Below are 22,528 nucleotides of genomic sequence, written 5' to 3' on the forward strand. Positions count from 1 at the left end.
TTTATGTTTTCTTAATGACTTACCATTCAAGAGGCATAGTACAATAAAAACACCACTGAAGACAATCCTTCTCATTCTTTGATGTCTAACCATAAAAGAAAATGGAAGGAAAGATACAACCCATCATTAAATCTTTCCTGGGAGGAAGTAATAAAGTTACACATTTTAAAGGGAAATAACTGGCTAAGTTTCATTTGCTTCATTAAGAAATTATAGATATATTTATTTTGTGAAAGAGGAAAAAAAGGTAACTGTCCTTTTTTTTTTTTTTAAAGAGTTTATTTATTTATTTATTTATTTATTTATTCATTCATTCATTCATTCATGAGAGACCCAGAGGGAGGCAGAGACACAGGCAGAGGGAGAAGCAGGCTCCCTGCAGGGAGGTGTCTGATGCAGGCCTCGATTCCAGGACCCTGGGATCACACCCTGAACTGAAGGCAGACACACAAACACTGAGCCACCTTGGTGCCCCAAAAGTACCTGTGTTTATCAAAAATTCACCATAAAACTTCTAGAGTATTTTAAGTTTAGCTATCTTTTTATTACCAAATACCATTCCCTCCCTTCATTTCTCTCCTAAGATATAATTGTTTAAAACAAAAAAATTAAATGATATAGATTATGTTTCTAGAATAATATCCTATTAAAAATCTCTTTTTAAAAAATCTCTTTAACGAATCACCTAAGGGAAAATATTTATGTATGGTTTCTCATAAACTAATGCTTTCATTGTAAAATATCATGTTTATAAGGTAAAGCATTATATGATAGTTAACAGTAGTTAGTGCTTATTAAAATTGAGAGAAAGAAATAGATTGGCTAAAAATATATCATTTAGTTACTTATGACCTACCTGCCTTCTTGAAGGTTTTTGGAAATTTTCCTAGGTCTGAATTGTTTAAAAAGTAAATTTCTGGTGTAATGAAGTCTATTTTAACTGAAATCAACAAGGCAAGTTCTTGATCCACTAGATTCCGAACGGTTTAAACAGTAAAAATTGTCCAAGTAAACAGACAGTAATTCTTCATGTGTACACTCTGATGTATAGTTCCTTACTCATGAAAATTTTTTTTTTCCTTACTCATGAAATTAATGAGACTAAGTCAACACTTAAACTGATTAACTGTAAATCTGGCTAAAGATGTCTATGTTTACTATATTACATATGAGTTAGTTTAGATACACCCCTGCCCTACCATATAATTTTTATAGCAGAATTTGGTATATTCAGAAAGCACTTTGATTTTAAAATAATGTTTATTTCTAAATGAATATATAGTCCCAAATTAATGCATTCTTCTTGAAACAAAATACTGAGAATATTAAAATCTCCTTTGGCCATGTTCCCACCAAACCCAGTGTCTTCCTCAAATGTAAACACATTATCACTATGTTGGAGATATATATATATATTTTTTAGTTTCTATTTAAATTCCAGTTAGTTAACATACAGTGTTATGTTAGTTTCATGTGTACAATACAGTGATTTAATATTTCCATATATCACTCATCCCTCACCCAGCTCCCCACTGGTAACCACTAGTTTGTTCTCTGTAGTGGAGAGTCTGTTTTCTTGGTTTTTCCTTTCTCTCTTTTATTCCACTTTGTTCATTTGTTTTGTTTCTTAAATTCGACATATGAATGAAATCATGTGGTATTTTATTTCTTCTGATTGACTTATTTTGCTTAGCATAATACTCTCTAGCTCCATCTTGTCATTGCAAATGGCAAGATTTCATTCATTTTTATGGCTGAGTAATATTCCATTGTAACTTGGGAATATGTGTAACATTGCTTTTTGTTTTATTTTTACAAAAACAGTATCATACTTTGTGTATTATTTTCCCCTTTGCGTTTTACTAAAAATATGTTGGAAATCTGTTTATTTTAATCTTTAAAACTGCTTCATTATTTTGCATTGCTGTATAGTACTTTTGGTACATGATAAAACTGTAGTTTACCCCTTCTCTGGTTGATAAGGACATAGGCTATTGTTTTTTTTTATGCCAAACAGTGTTGCAGTGTGTATATATGCTCTTGGATAACTATACGAGTTGTCTCTCTAAGACAGATCCTGAAAAGTGGAATTTCTTGTCATTAGGGTATCTTCAGGTAACATTTTAATAGATACTATCAAATTGCCCCTGAAAGTAATTATCAATTTTCCTACCACCAGCAGAGAATTAGTACTTTGTCTGTTGTACCCTCATTAATTCTGAATCAAAGATTCTCAAAATACTTATTACTATCTAAAAATCTATATTAAAATATCATTATATTTTGGCATATCTAGTTGCCAAAGATGAAAAAGTAGATTATTATTGACAAAGGGTATTCTGAAATATGTACTTTTAGTCACAGTATGGGGAAATATAAATGAGAATGAGAGTATTAATACATACGTCCCATCCCCACATATACTTATGCATACATACACACACATAATTTGCATCACACCATAGGTATGGATGTGTAGCCTGCTTTAAAAAAGAAAATAACTTCATATTTTGAATATTTATTTTTTCATTAAATATATCTTAAGAATATATTTTTTAAAGGTTCTGTGTTATTCAACCATATGGACTTATTACAATTTATTTAATAACTCCCACATATTTGATTTGGGTATATCTCACTTATATTTTTGTTCATGCTTGATTATATTTTTAGAATGAATTTATAGAAGTGGAACTCCTGGGACAAAGACATAAACCTTTTATAAGGCTGTTGACACACATTAGCAAATCATTTTTTTTTTTTAAAGTAATACCAGGGCACCTGGGTGGCTCAGTAGTTAAGCATCTGACTTCAGCTGGGGTCATGGTCTTGGGGTTCTGGGGTTAAGCCCTGTGTCACACTCCCCACTCAGAGGGGAGTCTGTTTGTCCCTCTCCCTTTGCCCCTCCTCCAGCTTGTGGTCTCTCTCTCTCAAATAAAAAAAATTAAATAAAAAAATTAAAAAGTAATTTCAATTTAGAGCAATAGTGTGGTATATTCATTTTCAAATCCCCAGTGCTTAGCTAATACTCTGCCTATACTATAATAAGCTTTCAGTTAATGTGACTTTTTCTTCCATTCCTTCTGGATATTTTCCTTTTCTCACATATCTTCATGACAAGTTTGTCTTTGGTTCTGATGGTCCACTACTAGTCAATTGATTCCTTGAATCAAGGTGACATTATCTGATTAGTTCAATCATCAAACATAGGTTTGTACAGATATAACCTCTTAGTATAAATCATGAAAATACTTTCCTTGATATACATGATCTGTATCTTCTTTCCTTTAATGAGGATTTGGTTTTGAGATTCTTTCTAATTCATGTCTATTAGAAAAAGGTTTCGGTGTCAGCAAAGAAATCAGAATGGAGAGTGGGGCCCTAGTGTGGCCACTGGATGTCTGAGAGCTTGGGGATAAAAATTTCTGAGATGTTCTAGAAAAGATGACTGGCAAGGGTGCCTGGGTGGCTTAGTCTAACTGACTAAGCATTTGACTCTTAAGCATTTGACTCTTGATTTTGGCTCAGGTTGTGATCTCAGAGTTGTGATATTTAGCCCCTCATTGGATTCTGTGCTCCAGAGGAGTCTGCTTGAGATTCCCTCTCTCCATCTTCCTCTATCCCTCCCTGCCACTCTCTCTCTCTCTCAAATAAACAATTAAATCTTAAAAAAAAAAAATGTGACTGGCTATAAAATAACAATACTTGATTAAATCACAGTACATACTATATGATTGCATTGAACATATGAAGTTCAAGAATAGGCAATACAAATGTATAGTGATTGAAGATAGAATAGTGGTTAAATCTGGAAAGGAGGATTGACCTGAGAAGGAGCATGGGAACACTTTTCGGGGTGAAGTGAGAATGTTTTATATTCAACCTGAATGGACATGTATTTAGGCAAATATAAAATTTTATCGAGGGATCCCTGGGTGGCGCAGCGGTTTAGCGCCTGCCTTTGGCCCAGGGCGTGATCCTGGAGACCCCGGATCGAATCCCACGTCAGGCTCCTGGTGCATGGAGCCTGCTTCTCCCTCTGTCTCTGCCTCTCTCTCTCTCTCTCTCTCTGATGACTATCATAAATAAATAAAAATTCAAAAAAAAATAAAGACTTTAAAAAAAAATTTTATCGAACTGTATATCTATTTGTGCATTTTACTGAATAATACCTTCAGAGATTTGTGTGCTTTCATTCCCCTTTTCAGTAGGGATAAGTCAGTGGGAACATTTGCAAGCACCTCTATGTGAATTAGGAATTTACTGAATTGTGTTAAGCAGGGGAGTGACATTAATTATTCAATAGATATTTATTCATTTCTACTATATTCCAGATATGTTGATTTCAATTAAAAAGATCATTCTAGTAAGAGAGTGAAAATTAGGTTAGCAAAAGTGAGATTGGAAGCAGGGAGAAAGTTAGGGAGATGTTAGACTAGTTTCGTTAAGAGATGATAAAGCCAGGGCACCTGGGTAGCTCAGTGGTTGAGCATCTGCCTTTGGCTCAGGTCATGATTCCAGGGTCCTGGGATCGAGTCCTGCATCAGACTCCCCAGAAAGAGCCTGCTTCTCCCTCTGCCTATGTCTCTGCCTCTATACTGTTTTCTGTAGTGGGTGCACTAATTTACATTTCCACCAACAGTGCACAAGAGTTCCCTTGTCTTCATATCTTCACCAACACTTATTATTTCTTCTCTTTTTGGTACTAGTCATTCTGACTGGTATGAGGTGATAATCTCATTGTATTTTTTGATTGCATTTCCTTGATGATTATTGATGTTGAGCATCGTTTCATGTGTCTATTGGCCATCTGTATGTCTTCTTTGGAAAAATGTCTATTCTGATCCTCTGCCCATATTTTAATTACATTGTTTGATCTTCTGGTGCTGAAGTTCTTTATATATTTAGTATAAGTTCTATAAGTTCTTTATAAGTATAAGTTCTTATATATTTTGGATATTAACCTTTTATCAGATATATAATTTGCAAATATCTTATCCCATTCAGTAGGTTGCCTTTTTGTTTTGTTGATGGTTTCCTTTGTTAAGTACAAACTTTTCATTTAAGAAGTGAGATATCTTTGATGGAAGGAAGATCAGGGGAAAAGTGCTGGAGCAGTATAAGGATTAACGGCTGTGGGAAGGATAAGTGAAGGATAAGTAGCAAGGATGAGCAATGGGGTTGGATAGACTCTCCTTGGCAGGAGATATATACCTCCTTGGGCAGGTATAGACAAAGTTCCTAGGTGATGTTTAAGATCTAAGGTTGTGGGCAAACCCCAGTTTTTTCCTAAGGATTATTTTACATAGTTCTCCTCTGACACTTAGAAGGAAGAATTGGCTGGTCTCTAGAATGTCACCTTCCAAATAAAATCCCAGAATTTAAGCTAGCTAGGAGTCCAGGGTCTTTAAAATGGATAGGCTGGAACACAGTGGGAGAGCTCACATCTGTCCAGACAAATCAGGTCAAGACTGTCTGCCTCCCCGGATGGTCACCTCTGTGGTGATACAAAACTCTCTCATGATCTTAAATAATTTGCTTCATCATCCTATGCCTTGATTTCCTCATCTTTATTATGAAGGGGCTTGATTGTAATATTCTATAGTTCGATCAGCTCATAAACTTGGTAGCTTTATTTTAGTACCACAGTTGTTAGTGAGGAGAAGAAAGAACTGTAAACCTACAGCTTAGATAAAACATCTATAGTAGCAACAAATGACATTTTGTATTTTACAAATCTTGATTTTTTACCCACAGGAAGGGGAGTGTGTATGATATACATGGGCTGGTGCCTGTCCTGTGGATGCATAGATGCACACACTGCAGAGTACCACTAGTGAGTCACATTTTGGATACTTCCCTCCATTTTCTGGTATATATTGTGATAAGGAAAAATGTGAAGGGGCATAATTTTAACTTTATGTCATGATGATACGAGCAGGGTTCAGAAGTGCTCTAATATTTATGGTAAGAGGAGAGATTTACTTGTGGAACTTCTGTCATCCTGTTCTTTGCTGAGGACGAATTGTGAATTATATTGCTTTGGAGCTGGAAGACACTGCCAGCCACCTGCTGGCATCTAGAGCTAGAAAATTCTTTTCTCTTTTTAATTTTGGTTTAAAGGTCTACTATACTTTAAAAATTTATTTTATTTATTTATTCATGAGAGACACACAGAGAGAGGCAGAGACATAGGCAGAAGGAGAAGCAGGCTTTCCTCAGGGAGCCCGATGTGGGACTCGATCCCAGGACCCCAGGATCATGCCTTGAGCTGAAGGCAGACACTCAACCACTGAGCAACTCAGGTGTCCTTCTACTATACTTTTTTATGTGACTTTGACTTCTTTAGCTTAGACAGAAGCCCCTAATTCATCATTTCTCCACCCTTAGTCCTGTAATATGGTTGAATAATGTTGTGTTGTCAGGTAAGTAAGGGAAAAGTGTATATGATACTACAGAAAACTTAAATATACTTTGAACTATTAAAAGTTCTGGGAATTACTGAGTTGTTTTAACATGATCTTGCCTGAATTTATTTGACTAGCCAGCTATTTTTCTTTCAATGTTTCTTAACATCCTTCCGAGCAAGTTAGGATCTGAATAGTGTCCCCTTAGTAACCATAATCACTGTAAAGATGATGATTGCTTGCAATTCTTTCTCACTCCACATTTCACAAAGCTTGTTTGAGTCCATAATTACCTTCAGAAAGCCTTCTGATATAAGGGGTAGAAAACATTTTTATTCTCATTTGGGGATGTTCAGGGTCAGAGAGGTTACAAGAATTCTTTGATATGACACAACGAGTAAACAAAGATCTGGGACAAAAAACAACTAAGTGTTCTCATTCTACACGAGGCATTCTACATGAGATTTTTCTTTCCTCCTGTCCTCCTATTTTCTATCATTGCTTCCCATTGGCAAACCCAATGGAAAGAGGGATCAAGAAAGCCTGGTTGATTTATCCTATGAAGGTCAGCTTTCGAGCGAACAGAGTAGAGTAGAGATGGGTGGATGGTGTATCCAGAGGAACAAAAGGGAAATATTTAGCAGTGGCTAGAGATGGTCTTTTTGAGATGACATTTGAACTGAGACTTCAGTGAAACAGAAATCATAGGGAAGTGCGTTCCTGCAGAGGAAACAGCAAGAATAAAAGCCTTGAGGTGGGAATGAACTAAATATACTTGAGAAACAGAAAGACAGTCAGAGGGTCCATGGTGTGAGGAGGTCAGGGAAAAATGTACATGATCAGCTCAGGGAGGTGGATAACCATTGGAGTACTTAAAGCCTTATGAAGTAATAGTAATACTTTTATTGTTAGTAAATGGAGAATTTTAAGTTACTGAGATGTGAGGTGAGGATCACTTCAGCTGCTCTGCGGAACCTTGTTGTAGGAGCAGGAACATAGAAGCAGGATCCCTGCTTAGGAAGCAATAAAATAAAGGTGGCCAGATGAACATGATGCTGGCTTGCACAAAGGTGGTAAAAAAAGGAGGTGGAGAGAAGTGGACAGATTGAGGGTCTGTGTTTAAAATAGTGAAGATAGGACTTGTTCTTGCATTGCATGTGGGAAGAAAGGAAAAATGAGGAATCAAGGTTGGTGTCTAGGATTTTTGGCTTGAACGATTCGGTGGTTATTGTTATATTTACTAAGATAGGAAAATGAGGAGTAGAACAAATTTGAGAGGAAGATTATGAGTTCTGATTGGGATACATTATGTTTTAAATATTCTGTAAACTTGCAAGTAACAATGTCTAGTAGCAGCTGGCTATGAGTCCCAATCTCAGGAGAGAATTCAGGGCTGGAAATATAAATTTGATGTGTTATTTGAAGCATGTATATAAGATTGGATAGAATTGCCTACTGCAAGATTATACATAGAGAAGAGATGTCTTTTTCTGGCAATATGAAAAGCCAGAGATTCTGAAACTCATGTCTGCTACGTGACATCTAAAAATACTCAACAACAATAAAAAAAAAAAAACCCTTTTGAAATAAATGGATGAGTCCTTTAAGAAACTAATGGAAATCCTCTGAGGTTAGGAATAAAGAGTACAGGAGAACCTGGAGGTAAATGTTGTGGACTGAATATTTGTGTCCCCCACTGCTCCCCAAATTCATAAGTTCAAGCTCTCACCCCCAGAGTGGCTGTATTTGAAGACAGGATCTTTGAGAAACTATGAAATTACAAGGTTAGTAACTTTGAGGTTAAAAGAGGTTATAAGAGTTGCACTCTGATTTGATAGGATTAATGTCTTTATAAGACACCAGACCTCACACTCCCCCCTAACTCACCCAGCACACAGTTGTTGAAGGAAGATCCACTTGAAGATGCAGTGAGAAGGAGGCTATCTAGCATACAAGAAGAGGATTTTTACCAGAAACCAAATTTACTAAAATATTGATCTTAGACTTCTAGCCTCCTCAATTGTGAGAAAACAGATTAAGCAAACTAATCTGTGATATTTTGTCCTGGCAGCCTCAGCAGACTAAGACAGTAAGTGAACCCTGAATCTCTCATATATATTAAAGCCATTGGATGTGGGTTTGAAGCTTTGGAGCATAAGGGATATTGGAGGCAAAGTCATGGGTCAGTGCACGATGTGAATTTACCACCTTACATAATAGTCACCTTATATAGATCTAGGACATAGGAAGAGCTATGTCCTAGGTTAAAGGGTGAACCAGAAAAAGAAAATTCACCCCTCAAAAGCAGACTGCAATGTTGGCTATGGTATTATTGGAAGGAAATAAAAGAAAAGAAATGCCTTCTCTTAAAAATGTCTTTCATAGATTTGGCTGAATTTATATTATTTCTATGGTCCTAAGAACTACACATTAAGAATTGTAGCTTATTTATTTTTTGAGATTTTATTTTTAAGTAATCTCTACACCCAACATGAGGCTTAAACTCACAACCCTGAGATCAAGAGGCACATCCTCCATGGACTGAGCCAGCCAGGCTTGCCTAGGGATTACAGTTTAAAGTAGACTCTGGTGTCTTCAGACACAGAACAAAGCAACACAGATCCTCCCTGGAGGACTCTTTCTTCATTCCAGACCTCAAAAAATTCCCATAAAGTTAAAGCATATTTAAAATACATAAGGAAACAAGCTACTTTTTTTTTAAAAAAGATTTTATTTATTTATTAATGAGAGACAGAGAGAGAGAGAGAGGCAGAGACACAGGCAGTTGGAGAAGCAGGCCCCATGCAGGGAGCCCGATGTGGGACTTGATCCCGGGTCTCCAGGATCATGCCCTGGGCTGAAGGCGGCACCAAACCACTGAGCCACTCGGGCAAACCACTTGCCCGAAACAAGCTACTTTGAAAAAGGGTTAGCAGAAACAATATGCAGAACTAGAATTGCAAGATATTTAAATTTGGAATAATTAGATACAGAATACAAAAGAGTTTTTTTTTTTTTTTTTGTACTGGTTAACAAAATAAAAGGAAGAAATAAAACCTGATGAAAAAAATAAAAGACAACCAAATTGAGCAAATAGATTGGGGGGAAAAAGCAAACTGAATATCCAAGAATATAACATGTAATAGTTTATCAACAAATGTTTATTGAGCACCTGGTATGTAATGAGCAGTCCTCTAGGGTTGGGTTTACTGTGGTGAACAAAATAAGCAAAAATATTTGACCTCAGAACTTATCATCTAGATGGGGAAATAAATAAAATTTAAAACGTAGTATAAGGGTTAAATGGCATACAATTCAATCTTAAGTAAGAATTGGTGAAGTAGAAAATAAAGAAGTAACACAGAAAACAACCAAGAAATGAAACAAAACAATGACAAAATCAAGATGCAACAGAATTCTGCAGAGAAATACAAAGATGTGAAAAATGTGACAGATTAAGTGATAGAAAGGGTGTAAAAGATAAAGTTACAAAAAGAGATAAGAGAGAGAATGTGGGAAGAGAAACTTTCAAAAGTTAATGGTTGATAATTTCATGAAAGTCATGGTTTTTCAGATTTCTATGGCAGAAGTGAGATGTTAAAAGTAGCCCAAGAGAAACGACATTTCATAAACAAAGGATGGCAATGACACTGACACTTGACTTCTGAGGAGTAGAACCCAGAAGATGCGGAGGAGTGTCTTCAATGTGCTGAGATAAAATAACCAGCAAACTAGAATGTATATGTAGAAAAACAAGAATTAAGACTAATTAAAGAACTTGCAGTAAAAAAGAGAAAATGGAGTTTATTCCCCCAAAAAAGAAACTTGCACAAATGAATTTCTAAAAGATATACTTCAAGAGGAAAGAAAATGGTCCTCAAAATTGTGTGAGATACAAGACAAAATAGTGAGTAAAGGTTATGGTAAACAGGGCAGCCCCGGTGGCACAGCGGTTTAGCCCCGCCTGCAGCCCAGGGCGTGATCCTGGAGACCTGGGATGGAGTCCCACATCAGGCTTCTTGCGTGGAGCCTGCTTCTCCCTCTGCCTGTGTCTCTGCCTCTCTCTCTCTCTCTCTTTCTCTCTGTGTGTCTCTCATGAATAAATAAATAAAATCTTTTTAAAAAAGATTATGGTAAACTCTATAGGAATATATAAACAAATATTGATGTTATAAAACATGAATAATGCTTAAGTTATGCAGTTAAGATAGAGCTAAAATATAGAGTCACAATTGCATATGAAAAAGCAAGGCAATTGCAGTAAAGCATTTCAAAAGCTTTATATTATATGTGAGGTGAGTGAAGACTATATTTTGGTAGCTAAGTGTCCATTTATAGTCTAGTGACTAAGAGAATAGAAATAAGGTGTATCTCTTCCAAGCCAGTTAATGGGAAAAAATGGAATGAGAAAAAATATCTATAGTCAGTTTAAATGTAAGGAGAAAGGTGGAGAAAGAGAGAGAGAGAGAGAAACATGGAGGAAAGGAGGGAGAAACAAGAAGCAGGAAAAAAATGCAAGCTTGAAATAAGATGGAAAAATAAATCCAGGGACACCTGTGCAGTTGCTTGAGCCTCTGCCTTTGGCTTGGGTCATGATCCTGGGATCCTGGGATTGAGCCCTGTGTTGGGCTCATTGCTCAATGGGGAGCCTGCTTCTCCCTCTCCCTTTGCCGGCTACTCTCCCTGTTTTTGCTCTTTCTCTCTCTGTGTCAAATAAATAAAGAAAACTTAAAAAAAAAAAGAAAAAGAAATCCAAATAGGTTAGTAGTCACAATAAATTTAAATGGACTTAGTTCTACAGTTAAGGATCATGGGTTATCAGGATAGCTTTTAAAAAAGACAATTCTATATTGTTTATAAAATATATACTTATAAGGACAAAGTAAAGTTAAGAGAAAGAGAATGGAAAAAGATATCCAAGATAGATATAACCAAAATAAATCTGGTGCATTTGTATGTGTGCCTGACTAGAATTTAAAGAAAAAATATAGTACTAGAGATAAAAGGGATTACTATATAATGATACAGAGTTCAATTTTTGAGATGATTGTACTAAATTTCTATACTTCTAATAATATAGCTTCCAAATACATAAAGCATATAGATAGTAGGTAAGTGATAAACTGAGCAAACTAATGCAGCAATAGACAAATATACCATTTAATACCTGTCTATCAGTGTTTGATAGATCAAAAAGAGAAATCACTCTAGATAAAGAGAATTTGAGGAATACAATGAATAATCTTTTTTTTTTTTAAGAGAGAGAGAGAAGAGGGTGGGGGAGAGTCTTAAGGAGACTCTATGCCCAGTGCAGATCCTAACTTGGGGTTTGATCTGATGACCCTGAGATCATGACCTGAGTAGAGATCCAGAGTTGGATGCTTAACCAACTGAGCTATCCAGGTGCCCCGACAATGAACAATCTTTATCTAAAGAACAAATATAGGGCAGCCCGGGTGGCTCAGCGGTTTGGCACTGCCTTCAGTCCAGGGCGTGATCCCGGGATCGAGTCCCATGTCGGGCTCCCTGCATGGAGCCTGCTTCTCCCTCTGCCTGTGTCTCTGCCTCTCTCTCTCTCTCTCTCTCTCTCTGTGTCTCTCATGAATAAATAAATAAAATCTTAAAAAAAATAAAATAAAGAACAAATATATAGTACTTTATACTTAATAATTGGAGAATATATCTCTTTTCAAGAACACCCAGATCATTTTTATTCTTTTAAATGTATATTTAATCTTTTACTTATTCTTTTCCTCAAACTTTTTACTTAAATTCTAGTTAATATACAATGGAATATTGGTTTCAGGAGTAGAATTTAGTGATTCATCACATATAAACAATACCTAGTGCCCATCATAACAAGTGCCCTCCTAATACCCATCACCCAACTAGCCTATCCCTCACCTCTCTCCATCAACCCTCAGTTATTCTCTGTCATTAAGAGTCTCTTATGGTTTGTTCCCCTCTTCCCCCCCCAACCCCATGTGTTCATCTGTTTTGTTTCTTAAATTCCATGTATGAGTGAAATCATATGGTATTTGTCTTTCTCTGACTGACTTATTTTACTTAACATAATACACTGGCTCCATTCACATCATTGCAAAGCACCCAGACCATTTTTAAAATGGACTACTTCTTAGGCCATAAAGTAAATCGACATACAGCAGAGAATCAGTATCATATATAACTCATTTTTTAAACCAATGCATTTAAGGCAAAAGTCAGAAATGAAGTGTTAACTTAAAAATATGTAGTAGAACATTAAAAAATTAGACTTCTAAATATTTAAAGTATCAAAGAAGATATCAGAATAGAAACCAGAGCTGATTGGTAATGGGAATGCAAAATAACTACAGATTTACCTTTAAAGCTTTACTCAGAAGAAATGTATAACCTTAGCTGGTTTATTTTAGAAAAGATTAAAGACTGGAAATGAGATTAGCATTCAACTTAAGAAATGGGGAAGATATGGGATCCCTGGGTGGCGCAGCGGTTTGGCACTTGCCTTTGGCCCAGGGCGCGATCCTGGAGACCCGGGATCGAATCCCACGTCGGGCTCCCGGTGCATGGAGCCTGCTTCTCCCTCTGCCTGTGTCTCTGCCTCTCTCTCTCTCTCTCTGACTATCATAAATAAATAAAAAAAATTAAAAAAAAAGAAAAAAGAAATGGGGAAGATAAAAACAATAAATCCAAAGAAAGTAGAAGGAAGAAACTGTAAAGATGAGAACAGAAGTTAAATGAAGTAGAAAAGAAAGGTACAATGATCCCTTCTTTAAAAATACTAATGAAAGTGACAAATTTATAATAAAATTATCCAAGCAAAAACAAAATGCAAAAAAATAGTGATTTGAATACTGTGGATTTCTTGTCGGAAAACCATAGAAGGCCAGAAGACAGTGGAACAGTGTAAAATACTAAGAGAAAAGAATCGTCAATTCTGAATTCTGCATCCAGGAAAAGGAAATATCCTTTAGGAGCGCAAACAAAATAAAGACATTCTCAGACGAAGGAAAAGTAAAAGAACTGTCAAACCTTCAGAGCTGTTCTAGAAGTGCTGAGGTTCCAGGTTCAGGGAAATTATACCTGGGAGAACCTTGTAACTTCATGAATAAAGGAGGAGTAACAGAGATGGTAAATGTGTGGGTAAATAGTATAGACGATTTTTCTTTTCTTAAATGTGAAAGTTGAATGCAAAAATATTACATTACTGGAGGAGTTTACAATGTAGTTCAGATGATGACTAAAATATAAAAAAGGAAGAGGGAAGGAACCAATGTGGCCATAAGTCTTTTACATTTTATTTCAGGTGGCAAATATTAACTCTAAGAGTTAATTAACTTAATTAAGAAGGTTTGAGTATTATAATCATGACAGCAACCACTATAACAATTGCACCAAGAGATATATCCTCTTGGTAGTAAATAGAACAAGTAGACAGAAAAATCAACAAAGATATAGAAGCCCTGGAATTCTTTCAAGCACACGTGGAATATTCACTAAGACCACATAATGATTCATAAAATGAATCCTAAAATTTTAAAAGAATACAATGTATACAAAGTAGGTTCTCTGGGGGTACCTGGATGGCTCCTTTGGTTGAGTGGCCAGCTCTTGATTTTAGCTCAGGTCATGATCTCAGGGTCCTGGGATGGAGCCTTGTGTCACTCAGCTGGGAGTCTGCTTGAGGATTCTCTTTCTCCCTCTTTCTCTGCCCCTACCTACCCTCCAAAATAAATAAATAGGAGCACCTGGGTGGCTCAGGGGTTGAGCATCTGCCTTAGGCTCAGGAAATGATCCTAGGGTCCCAGGATCAGGTCCCACATTGGGCTCCCCACAGGGAGCCTGCTTCTCCCTCTGCCTGTGTCTCTGCCTCTCTCTGTGTGTTTCTCATGAATAAATAAAATCTTTAAAAAACAAAAACAAAATAAGTAAATAAATCTTTAATGACCCCAAAAACCAAAGTAATTTTTCTGTCCATAATAAAAGTACATAGGCATGTGTGGTCAGTAGATTTCTGATAAAGTTCAAGAAAGGATATTTTTTCAATAATTGGCAGTAAAATAATTGTATATCCATGCAAAAAAACAAAACAAAACAAAACAAGAAACAAAAAAATATTTGCCTGAACCCAGATCTCACACTTTATACAAAAATTAATTGAAAAAAAATTAATTGAAAATACATTATAGAGCTAAATGTAAAACATAAAACTAGACATGTTGCAGAAAAAAATAGGAGATTTTTATGATTGTGAATTAAGAGTTCTTAGACACCAAAAGCATGATTCATTAAAAAAATAAAAATAAAAAGAGAAATAAACTAAAACTGGTAAATTGAACTTCATCAAAACTAAAAACCTTTGTTCTCCAAAGGATGGTTACAAGAATAAAATGGAAAGTAATAGAATAGGAGAAAATATTTGTAAATCATATGTCTGAAAAAGGACTTGTATTCAGAAAATACAAAGAACTCTCAAAACTCAATGATGAGAAAACAAACAGTTCAATTAAAAAAAAAAATAGGCGAAGGATTTGAACAGACATTTCCCCAGAGGAAATATGCAGATGGCAAATAAGCACATGAAAAGATGTTCCATCATTAGTCATTAGGAAAATGCAAACTGCTGTCATAATTGGATATCAGTATACACTATTAAAATGGCTAAAATAAAAGGGAAAGAAACTTGACAATACCACGTACTGGCAAGGATGCAGAACACCTGGAATTCTCATTCATTAATTGTAGGAATGCCAAGTGGCAGTGTTTTGGGAACACGGTTTGGCAGTTTCTTATAAAGGTAAACATACACTTACCATATGACACAGCAGTCTGACTCCTACGTATTTACCCAAGAGAAATGAAAATATGTGTTTATACAAAAATCTGTACTTAAATGTTTATAGCAACTTTATTCATAATTACCTCACACTGGAACCAATCCAGATGTCCTTCAACCAGTGAACAGTAACAAACTACAGTACATCCATACAATGGAATCCCATTCAATGATAAAAGGCAATGTACTATTGACACACAAACAACATAAATGCATTTCAATTGCATAATGCTAAATAATATAGATCATATCTATAATGCTACACATTCCCTAGTACCATTTAAATGACCTTCTGGAAAAGGCAAATTTATAGGGACGGACAGGGGTTGAGGGGAAGGAAAGGGATTGACTATGAAAAAATAGCATGAGGAAATTTTTCCTCCTTAAGTGATGGTTACATAAGCAACCCACTTTAGTCATCAAATGGTGTATATATATATATATATATATATATATATATATAAGAAAACACACACACACACACACACACATATATATGTGTGTGTGTGTGTGTGTGTGTGTGTGTTCTTAAAAAATATTCAATGTATTTGTTTAAAGATTTATTTATTTACAAGAGAGAGAGAGAGAGAGATCAGGAGGAAAGGCAAGGGAGAGGAAGAGGGAGAGGATCTCAACCAAACTCCCCTGCTCAGAGCCCAACTCCAGGCTCGATCTCAACTCTGAGATCATGACCTGAGCCAAGAGTCGGATCCTTAATCCACTGAGCTACCAAGGTGTCGCATCAATTTATTTAAACTAAAACAACAAAAACAAAAACAAAAAACTGTTCACCTATTTCTCCCAAGCCCACCCCCTCCTCTGGCAACCACCAATCTGTTCTCTGTATTTATAAGCTTGGTTATTTATTATTTGTTTATTTTTAGATTCCACATGTAAGAGTGATCAAATGGTATTTGTTTTTGTCTCTCTGACTTACCTCTCTTATTACATGCCCTTAGGGTGACCCATGTTGTTGCAAATAACAAGGCTTTATTCCTTTTTTTTAATGGTTGATATGTATTTCTTTAACCATTTATCCATCAATGAACACGTAGGTTGTTTCTATATCTTGGCTATTGTAAATAATACTGCAATGAATATGGAGGTGCGTATGTCTTTTCTAATTGGTATTTTCTTTTTCTTTGGATAAATACCTAGCAGTGGAATTACTGGACCATATGGTAGTTCTATTTTTAATATTTTTGAGAAACTTCCTTACTATTTTCCTTCAGTGGCTCACCAATTTACATTCTCACTAACAGTGCACAAGGGATCCTTTTTCTCCATATCCTTTTCAAAACGTATTTCTTGTCTTTTTGATTCTAGCCATTCTGACAGGGGCAAGGTGATATCTCATTGTGGTTTCGATTTGCATTTTCCTGATGATTAATGATGTACAGCATCTTTTCATATACTTGTTGGGCATGTGTATGTCTTCTTTGGACAAATGTTTATTCAGAACCTCTGCGCATTTTTAAATTATATCTTTTGTTTTTTTGCTTGAGTTGTATGAGTTCTTTATATATTTTGGAAATTAACCCTTTAACAGGTAAATGGTTTACAAATATTTTATCTAGCCAGTAGGTTGCCTTTTTTTTTTTTTTTTTTTTGTTGGCTGTTTCCTTTGCTGTGCAGAAGCTTTTTAGTTTGATTTAGTCCTACTTGCTTATTTTTGCTGTTGTTGCTTTTGCTTTTTTTTTTTTTTTAAGATTTTATTTATTTATTCATGAGAGACACACAGAATGAGAGAGGCAGAGACACAGGCAGAGGGATAAGGGAGCCCGATGTGGGACTTGATCCCAGGACTGGAGATCATGTTCTGAACTGAAAGCAGACACTCCACCAGTGAGCCACCCAGCCATCCTTGTTGCTTTTGGTGTCAGATTTTAAGAATCATCAAAAAATAAAAATAAAAAATCATCACCAAGATCTATGTCAAGGAGTTTACCATCTTTTTTTTTTTTCCCCTAGTTTTATGGTTTCAGGTCTTACATTCTAGTCTTTGGTTCAATTTGAGGTAATTTCTGTATAGTATAAGATAGTGGTCAAGTCTCATTTTGTGTGTGCGTGTGACTATAATTTTGCGGAGACTATTCATTCCCCATCGTATATTCTTGGCTCCTTTGTTGTAAATTAATTGATCATATATGCGTAGGTTTATTTCTGGGCCCTTATTCTGTTCCACTGATCTATGTGTCTGTTTTTACACCAGTGCCATACTGTTTTTAAATGACATTTAAATGATATTCTGGTAAAGGCAAAACTACAGTGATTGCCAGAGTTTGACGGGGAAGGGAGGAACTGAAGACACAAAAAGATAGCAGGAAGACGCTAGTATGGTAATCAAAGCATTCTGTATCTTATTTGTGGTAGTGATTATAAGGCTATGGAGTTGTGAATTTCAGTGAGTATAAATTTAAAAGTGAGCTTAAAAAATTAGTAGAAAAGAAATCCATGAGTACTGGCAGGGAGAGATACTGAGAATTAAAAGAAATAATAAGGAAGAGGTGGGGGGAATTCTATGTTATTTATATGGAGGGTTCAGGGAAGACTCTGAGGAAGTAACTTTAAGCTGAGCTGTGAGGGATGGGAGGAGCTGGGTAGGAGATAAGTGGGGGAAATAGGATTTCAGGTAGAAGAGATAACTTATGGAACTACTTGACAGGCAAAGGAGTACCTGGATTCTCAAAAGCTAAGAGAAAGCCAGTGTGGTTACAGCACAGAGCAGAAGGACAAGAGTGATGAGAGATAAGCCTTACAGAGAGGGGCCACTCCCTATAGGGCCTTACGGGCCACTTAAGGATTTTGACTTCTTTCCAAACACAGGTTTTTACCAGTGCTTAGGATTAACATGGTTAGATTTAGAATTTTGCTTTAAAACTAGAGCTACAGGTTATGAATCAATTGAGATGAGGGAGAGGAGAAGCTGGAAGACCTACTTGGTGAAATGACAGATGCCATCATAAAAAAAAAGTGACGGATGCCATGATAAAAGAAAAATGGTCTGGGCCACAGTCTTCTTCAGGTGACAATTCACATTCAACTTCTTGAAGTGCTAACTTCTACAAGAAGTTATGTTAATTTCTAATACATTTTGATGGAATGAAGACTTGCTCTGGGTAACTAGTGACTCATGCACGCAGTTGACTATCAGCTAACTGCCAATGACCTTCAACTAGGCTCTTCTTTATTTCTATATCTTTTTTTTTTAAAGATTTTATTTATTTATCCATGAGAGATACACACACACACACACACACACACAGAGAGAGAAAGAGAGAAGCAGAGACACAGGCAGAGGGAGAAGCAAGCTCCATGCAGGGAGCCTGACACGGTACTCGATCCCAGGTCTCCAGATCAGGCCCTGGGCTGAAGATGGCGCTAAACCACTGAGCCACCTGGGCTGCCCTTTATTTCTATATCTAATCCATTATTTTTTTCCTAGAAAATTTCCCTACCAGGAATAATATTTTATTTTATTTTATTTTTAAACATTTTATTTATTTATTCATAGAGACACAGAGGGAGAGAGGCAGAGATACAGGCAGAGGGAGAAGCAAGCTTCATGCAGGGAGTCTGATGTGGGACTCGATCCTGGGTCCCCGGGATCACGCCCTGGGCTGGAGGCGGTGCTAAACCCACTGAGCCACCAGGGCTGCCCCAGGAATAATATTTTAATTGACATACAAAGAGCAGTTTTTTCTTGCTTGTGTACAAAGTTACAATAAAATGTTGACATGTTTATTAAAAAGAAAGATTTTAATAATAAAGTTTTTGGAAACAAAATCAACATTCAAAACTTAATTGCCTTCCTGAATATCATCAATAAACCACAAACAGACATAAAACATCATTTATAATAGGAATTAAAAGTAAGAAATTTGGGAAAAAAAGTAAGAAATTTGGGAATAAATACAAGATATGCAAGAACATTCTGAAGAAATTATTACTTTATTAAAAGTTTCCTGTGACTGCCATAATGAATTCCCACAAACTTGGTAGCTTAAAACAACAGAAATTTATTCTCTCACAGTCCCTATAGGACCAAGATGTTGGGATCCCTGGATGGCGCAGTGGTTTGGCACCTGCCTTTGGCCCAGGGCGCGATCCCGGAAACCCGGGATCGAATCCCACGCCGGGCTCCCGGTGCATGGAGCCTGCTTCTCCCTCTGCCTGTGTCTCTGCCTCTCTTTCTCTCTGTGTGCCTATCATTAAAAAAAAAAAAAAAAGGACCAAGATGTTGCAAGACCAAGATGTTGGCACAGCCTCACTCCCTCTGAAGTTCCTAAGGGGTGATCCTTCCTTATCACTTCAAGCTTCTGGTAGCTGTAGGTGTTTCTTGGCTTGTGGCTGAGTAACACCAATTTCTGCCCCACCGTCACATGACCTTCTGTGTCTTATGACACTTGCCATTAGACTGAAGGCCCAGAGTGAAACATCTTGAGATCCTTAATTACATATGCAAAAACCGTTTTTCCAAATAAGTTCACATTCATAAGTTCCAGGGGTTATGAACATATCCTTTTGGGGTCATTATTCATCCAGCTACAATAAAGAACCAAATAAATGGAGGGATGTACCATGTTAGAAGACAAATGTTGTAATGTCAATTGATCCTGCCAAATTGATTCAATGTATACCAATTATATTCCCAAAGAGTTTTTCGGTGGAATCCAATGAATTGGTCCTAAAAGGGACAAATAGCCAGGATACTCATTAACAAGAAGTAGGTAAGGAGATGAGATATGACCAACTAGATATCAAGATTTATTTGAAAACTATCCTAAATAAGGCTGTTTAGCATTGACTCAAAGCTTAAAAAACTGACCAATGAAACAGAAATTAACCTATAACATATATCAAAACCTGATGTGTGGAAGATGTGGCATTGCAGATCGGTGGGGAAAAAATGCCTCTTTAGAAAATGCTCTTGGAACAATAGGTTACCCATGTTGAAAAAACTGAAATTGGATCCCTACCTCACATGATATCCAAAACATCATTCCAGGCCTACATATGAATGCCAAAACCTTAACACTATTTGAAGAAAATATAGAAAATTATGACATTAGAGCAGGAAATGATTTCTTAAGCAAGAAAAAGTATACTAATAATAAAAGATAAGAACAATACATTTGACCAGATTAAAACTAAGAATTTTTGTGAGTTAGAGACATCTGAGTGGCTTAGTGGTTGAGCATCTGTCTTCAGCTCAAGGTGTGATCCTGGTCCTGGGAACAAGTCTCACATTGGGCTCCCTGTGGGGAGCCTGCTTCTCCCTCTATGTCTCTGCCTCTCTCTCTGTGTTTCTCATGAATAAATAAATAAAATCTTTAAGCAAAAAGAATTTTTGTGGATGAAAAACTATCAAAAAAAGAGTAAAAAGACAACTTGAAAACTTAGAGAAGACATTGGAACACATAAAACAAAGCTTGATGACCAGAATATGTATAGAGTTTCTGAAATAATTAAAGGGCCAACAAAACATACATATGTATTATATATATTATATTGCTATATATTATTATATCTATTAGATTCTATTCTAGTATAGAATTGGGCAAAATATGTGAGCAGGCATTTTGAAAGAGGAACTATGAATCCTCAATGAGTATATGAAAACATGCCTGATCTCATTACTCATCATGGAAATACAAGTTAAAACATCAATGAGATATCACTTTACACCTTCTAGATTAGCAAAAGATTAAAAAGTTGTGAAAAGTTGTTTTCTTCTGTTGAGCCTAAGAAACAACAGAAACTCTTGGTGGTGGAGTGGATGTTTGTATAAGCATTTTGGTTCATAATGTGGCATTATCTGGTAAATATCAACTTGCACACATTCTGTTGATGTGAGAAGAAAAATGATTAAATTTCCTTATTATCTACAGCCCATTCACAAGTCCTTGAAACAGGCAGAGGGACATTCCTCCAGGGACTCAACTGCCTGGACGGGCAAAAGGCAATCTTAGCCTAACTCCCAGGATCCTGTAAGTCTACTTGAACATAAAAAAATTCCTTTGGAAATTTCCTTTATCTCTACCCTCCAAGACACGTGTTGGCAATTGTCCTCCAAGCATATCACTCACCAATACACATCTAAAGGGTCTCATGAATAAGGTTTTATTGGACAGGAATAAATGGACTTTTCCTAACAATAGCCAGCCTCCCCCAGGTCCTGGAAACCTTGCTTCAGAATTCCTTAGAGACTTATACTCTCCCTAACTCCCTCCCAGCTTGAAAGTTTATAATGAGCCAGTCCTTATGATGCCGGTGCAGCTCTTTCTGCCCACAGGTCCTATCTTCGTGTTTTAATAAAATCACCAAAGACATCTCAAGAATTCCTTCTTGGTTGCTGGCTCTGGACCTCACCAACATTTCAAAACTACATTTGGCAACCATGAAGGGACCCCCTCTCGCTCTAGAGAGCTTTCTTTCTATTCTCACCTTCACTTAATAAAACTGTCACTTCATCCTTTTGTATCTACCAGATTCATTCTTTGACTCTGTGAGACAAGAACCCTGCAACCCTGAAAACCTATGACTTAGCAGTTTTCTTCTCGGCAGCAGACACTGGTCCCAGAGACTGTTTCAGACTATGGATAGCAGGCACATAGAGGAATGGTCATAGATTGAAGCAGTGCTGTAAAATTATAGAATCAGATCCTGTCTTTATCTCCAATTGTCATATTTGGTTTGCCACAAAAATTTTTCTCATTAATTTTTATTTTAAAAATATTTTTAAAGGATTTTATTTATTCATGAGAGACACAGAGAGAGAGAGAGAGGCAGAGACATAGGCAGAGAGAGAGGTAGTTTCCTTGTGGGGAGTCTGATGCGAGACTTGATCCCAGAACCCTGGGATCATGCTCTGGGCCGAAGGCTGACGCTCAACCACTGAGCCACCCAGGTGTCCCTTATTTTTAAAATATTGCATCAAAATATCATTTATCCCGAGTATTAAGGTTTTTTTTGGTGCCCCTTAAATTTTCTACCCAAATGCTGCTTCTCCTTCTGCCCATGTCTCTGCCTGTCTTTGTGTCTGTCATGAATAAATAAATTTTAAAAATCTTAAAAAAAATTTTTTTTGGCACCCAAATGAATACCTCACTAGCCCCACCATAGTCTTGGTCCTTGTTGGTTTTACTATTATGCTTCATAACTTGCAAAATTGCTGTATGTATTCTTTTGAATTTATCTAGCATTTCAAAAATTTAAAATTAATAAGAAATAAACCATAAAGAAGAGAGCTAGGGAAAGAATTCTGGGATTTCTTCAAATTTCA

The sequence above is a fragment of the Vulpes vulpes genome, chromosome 1 (genome assembly GCF_048418805.1).
Source record: "Vulpes vulpes isolate BD-2025 chromosome 1, VulVul3, whole genome shotgun sequence".
Taxonomy (NCBI): Eukaryota; Metazoa; Chordata; class Mammalia; order Carnivora; family Canidae; genus Vulpes; species Vulpes vulpes.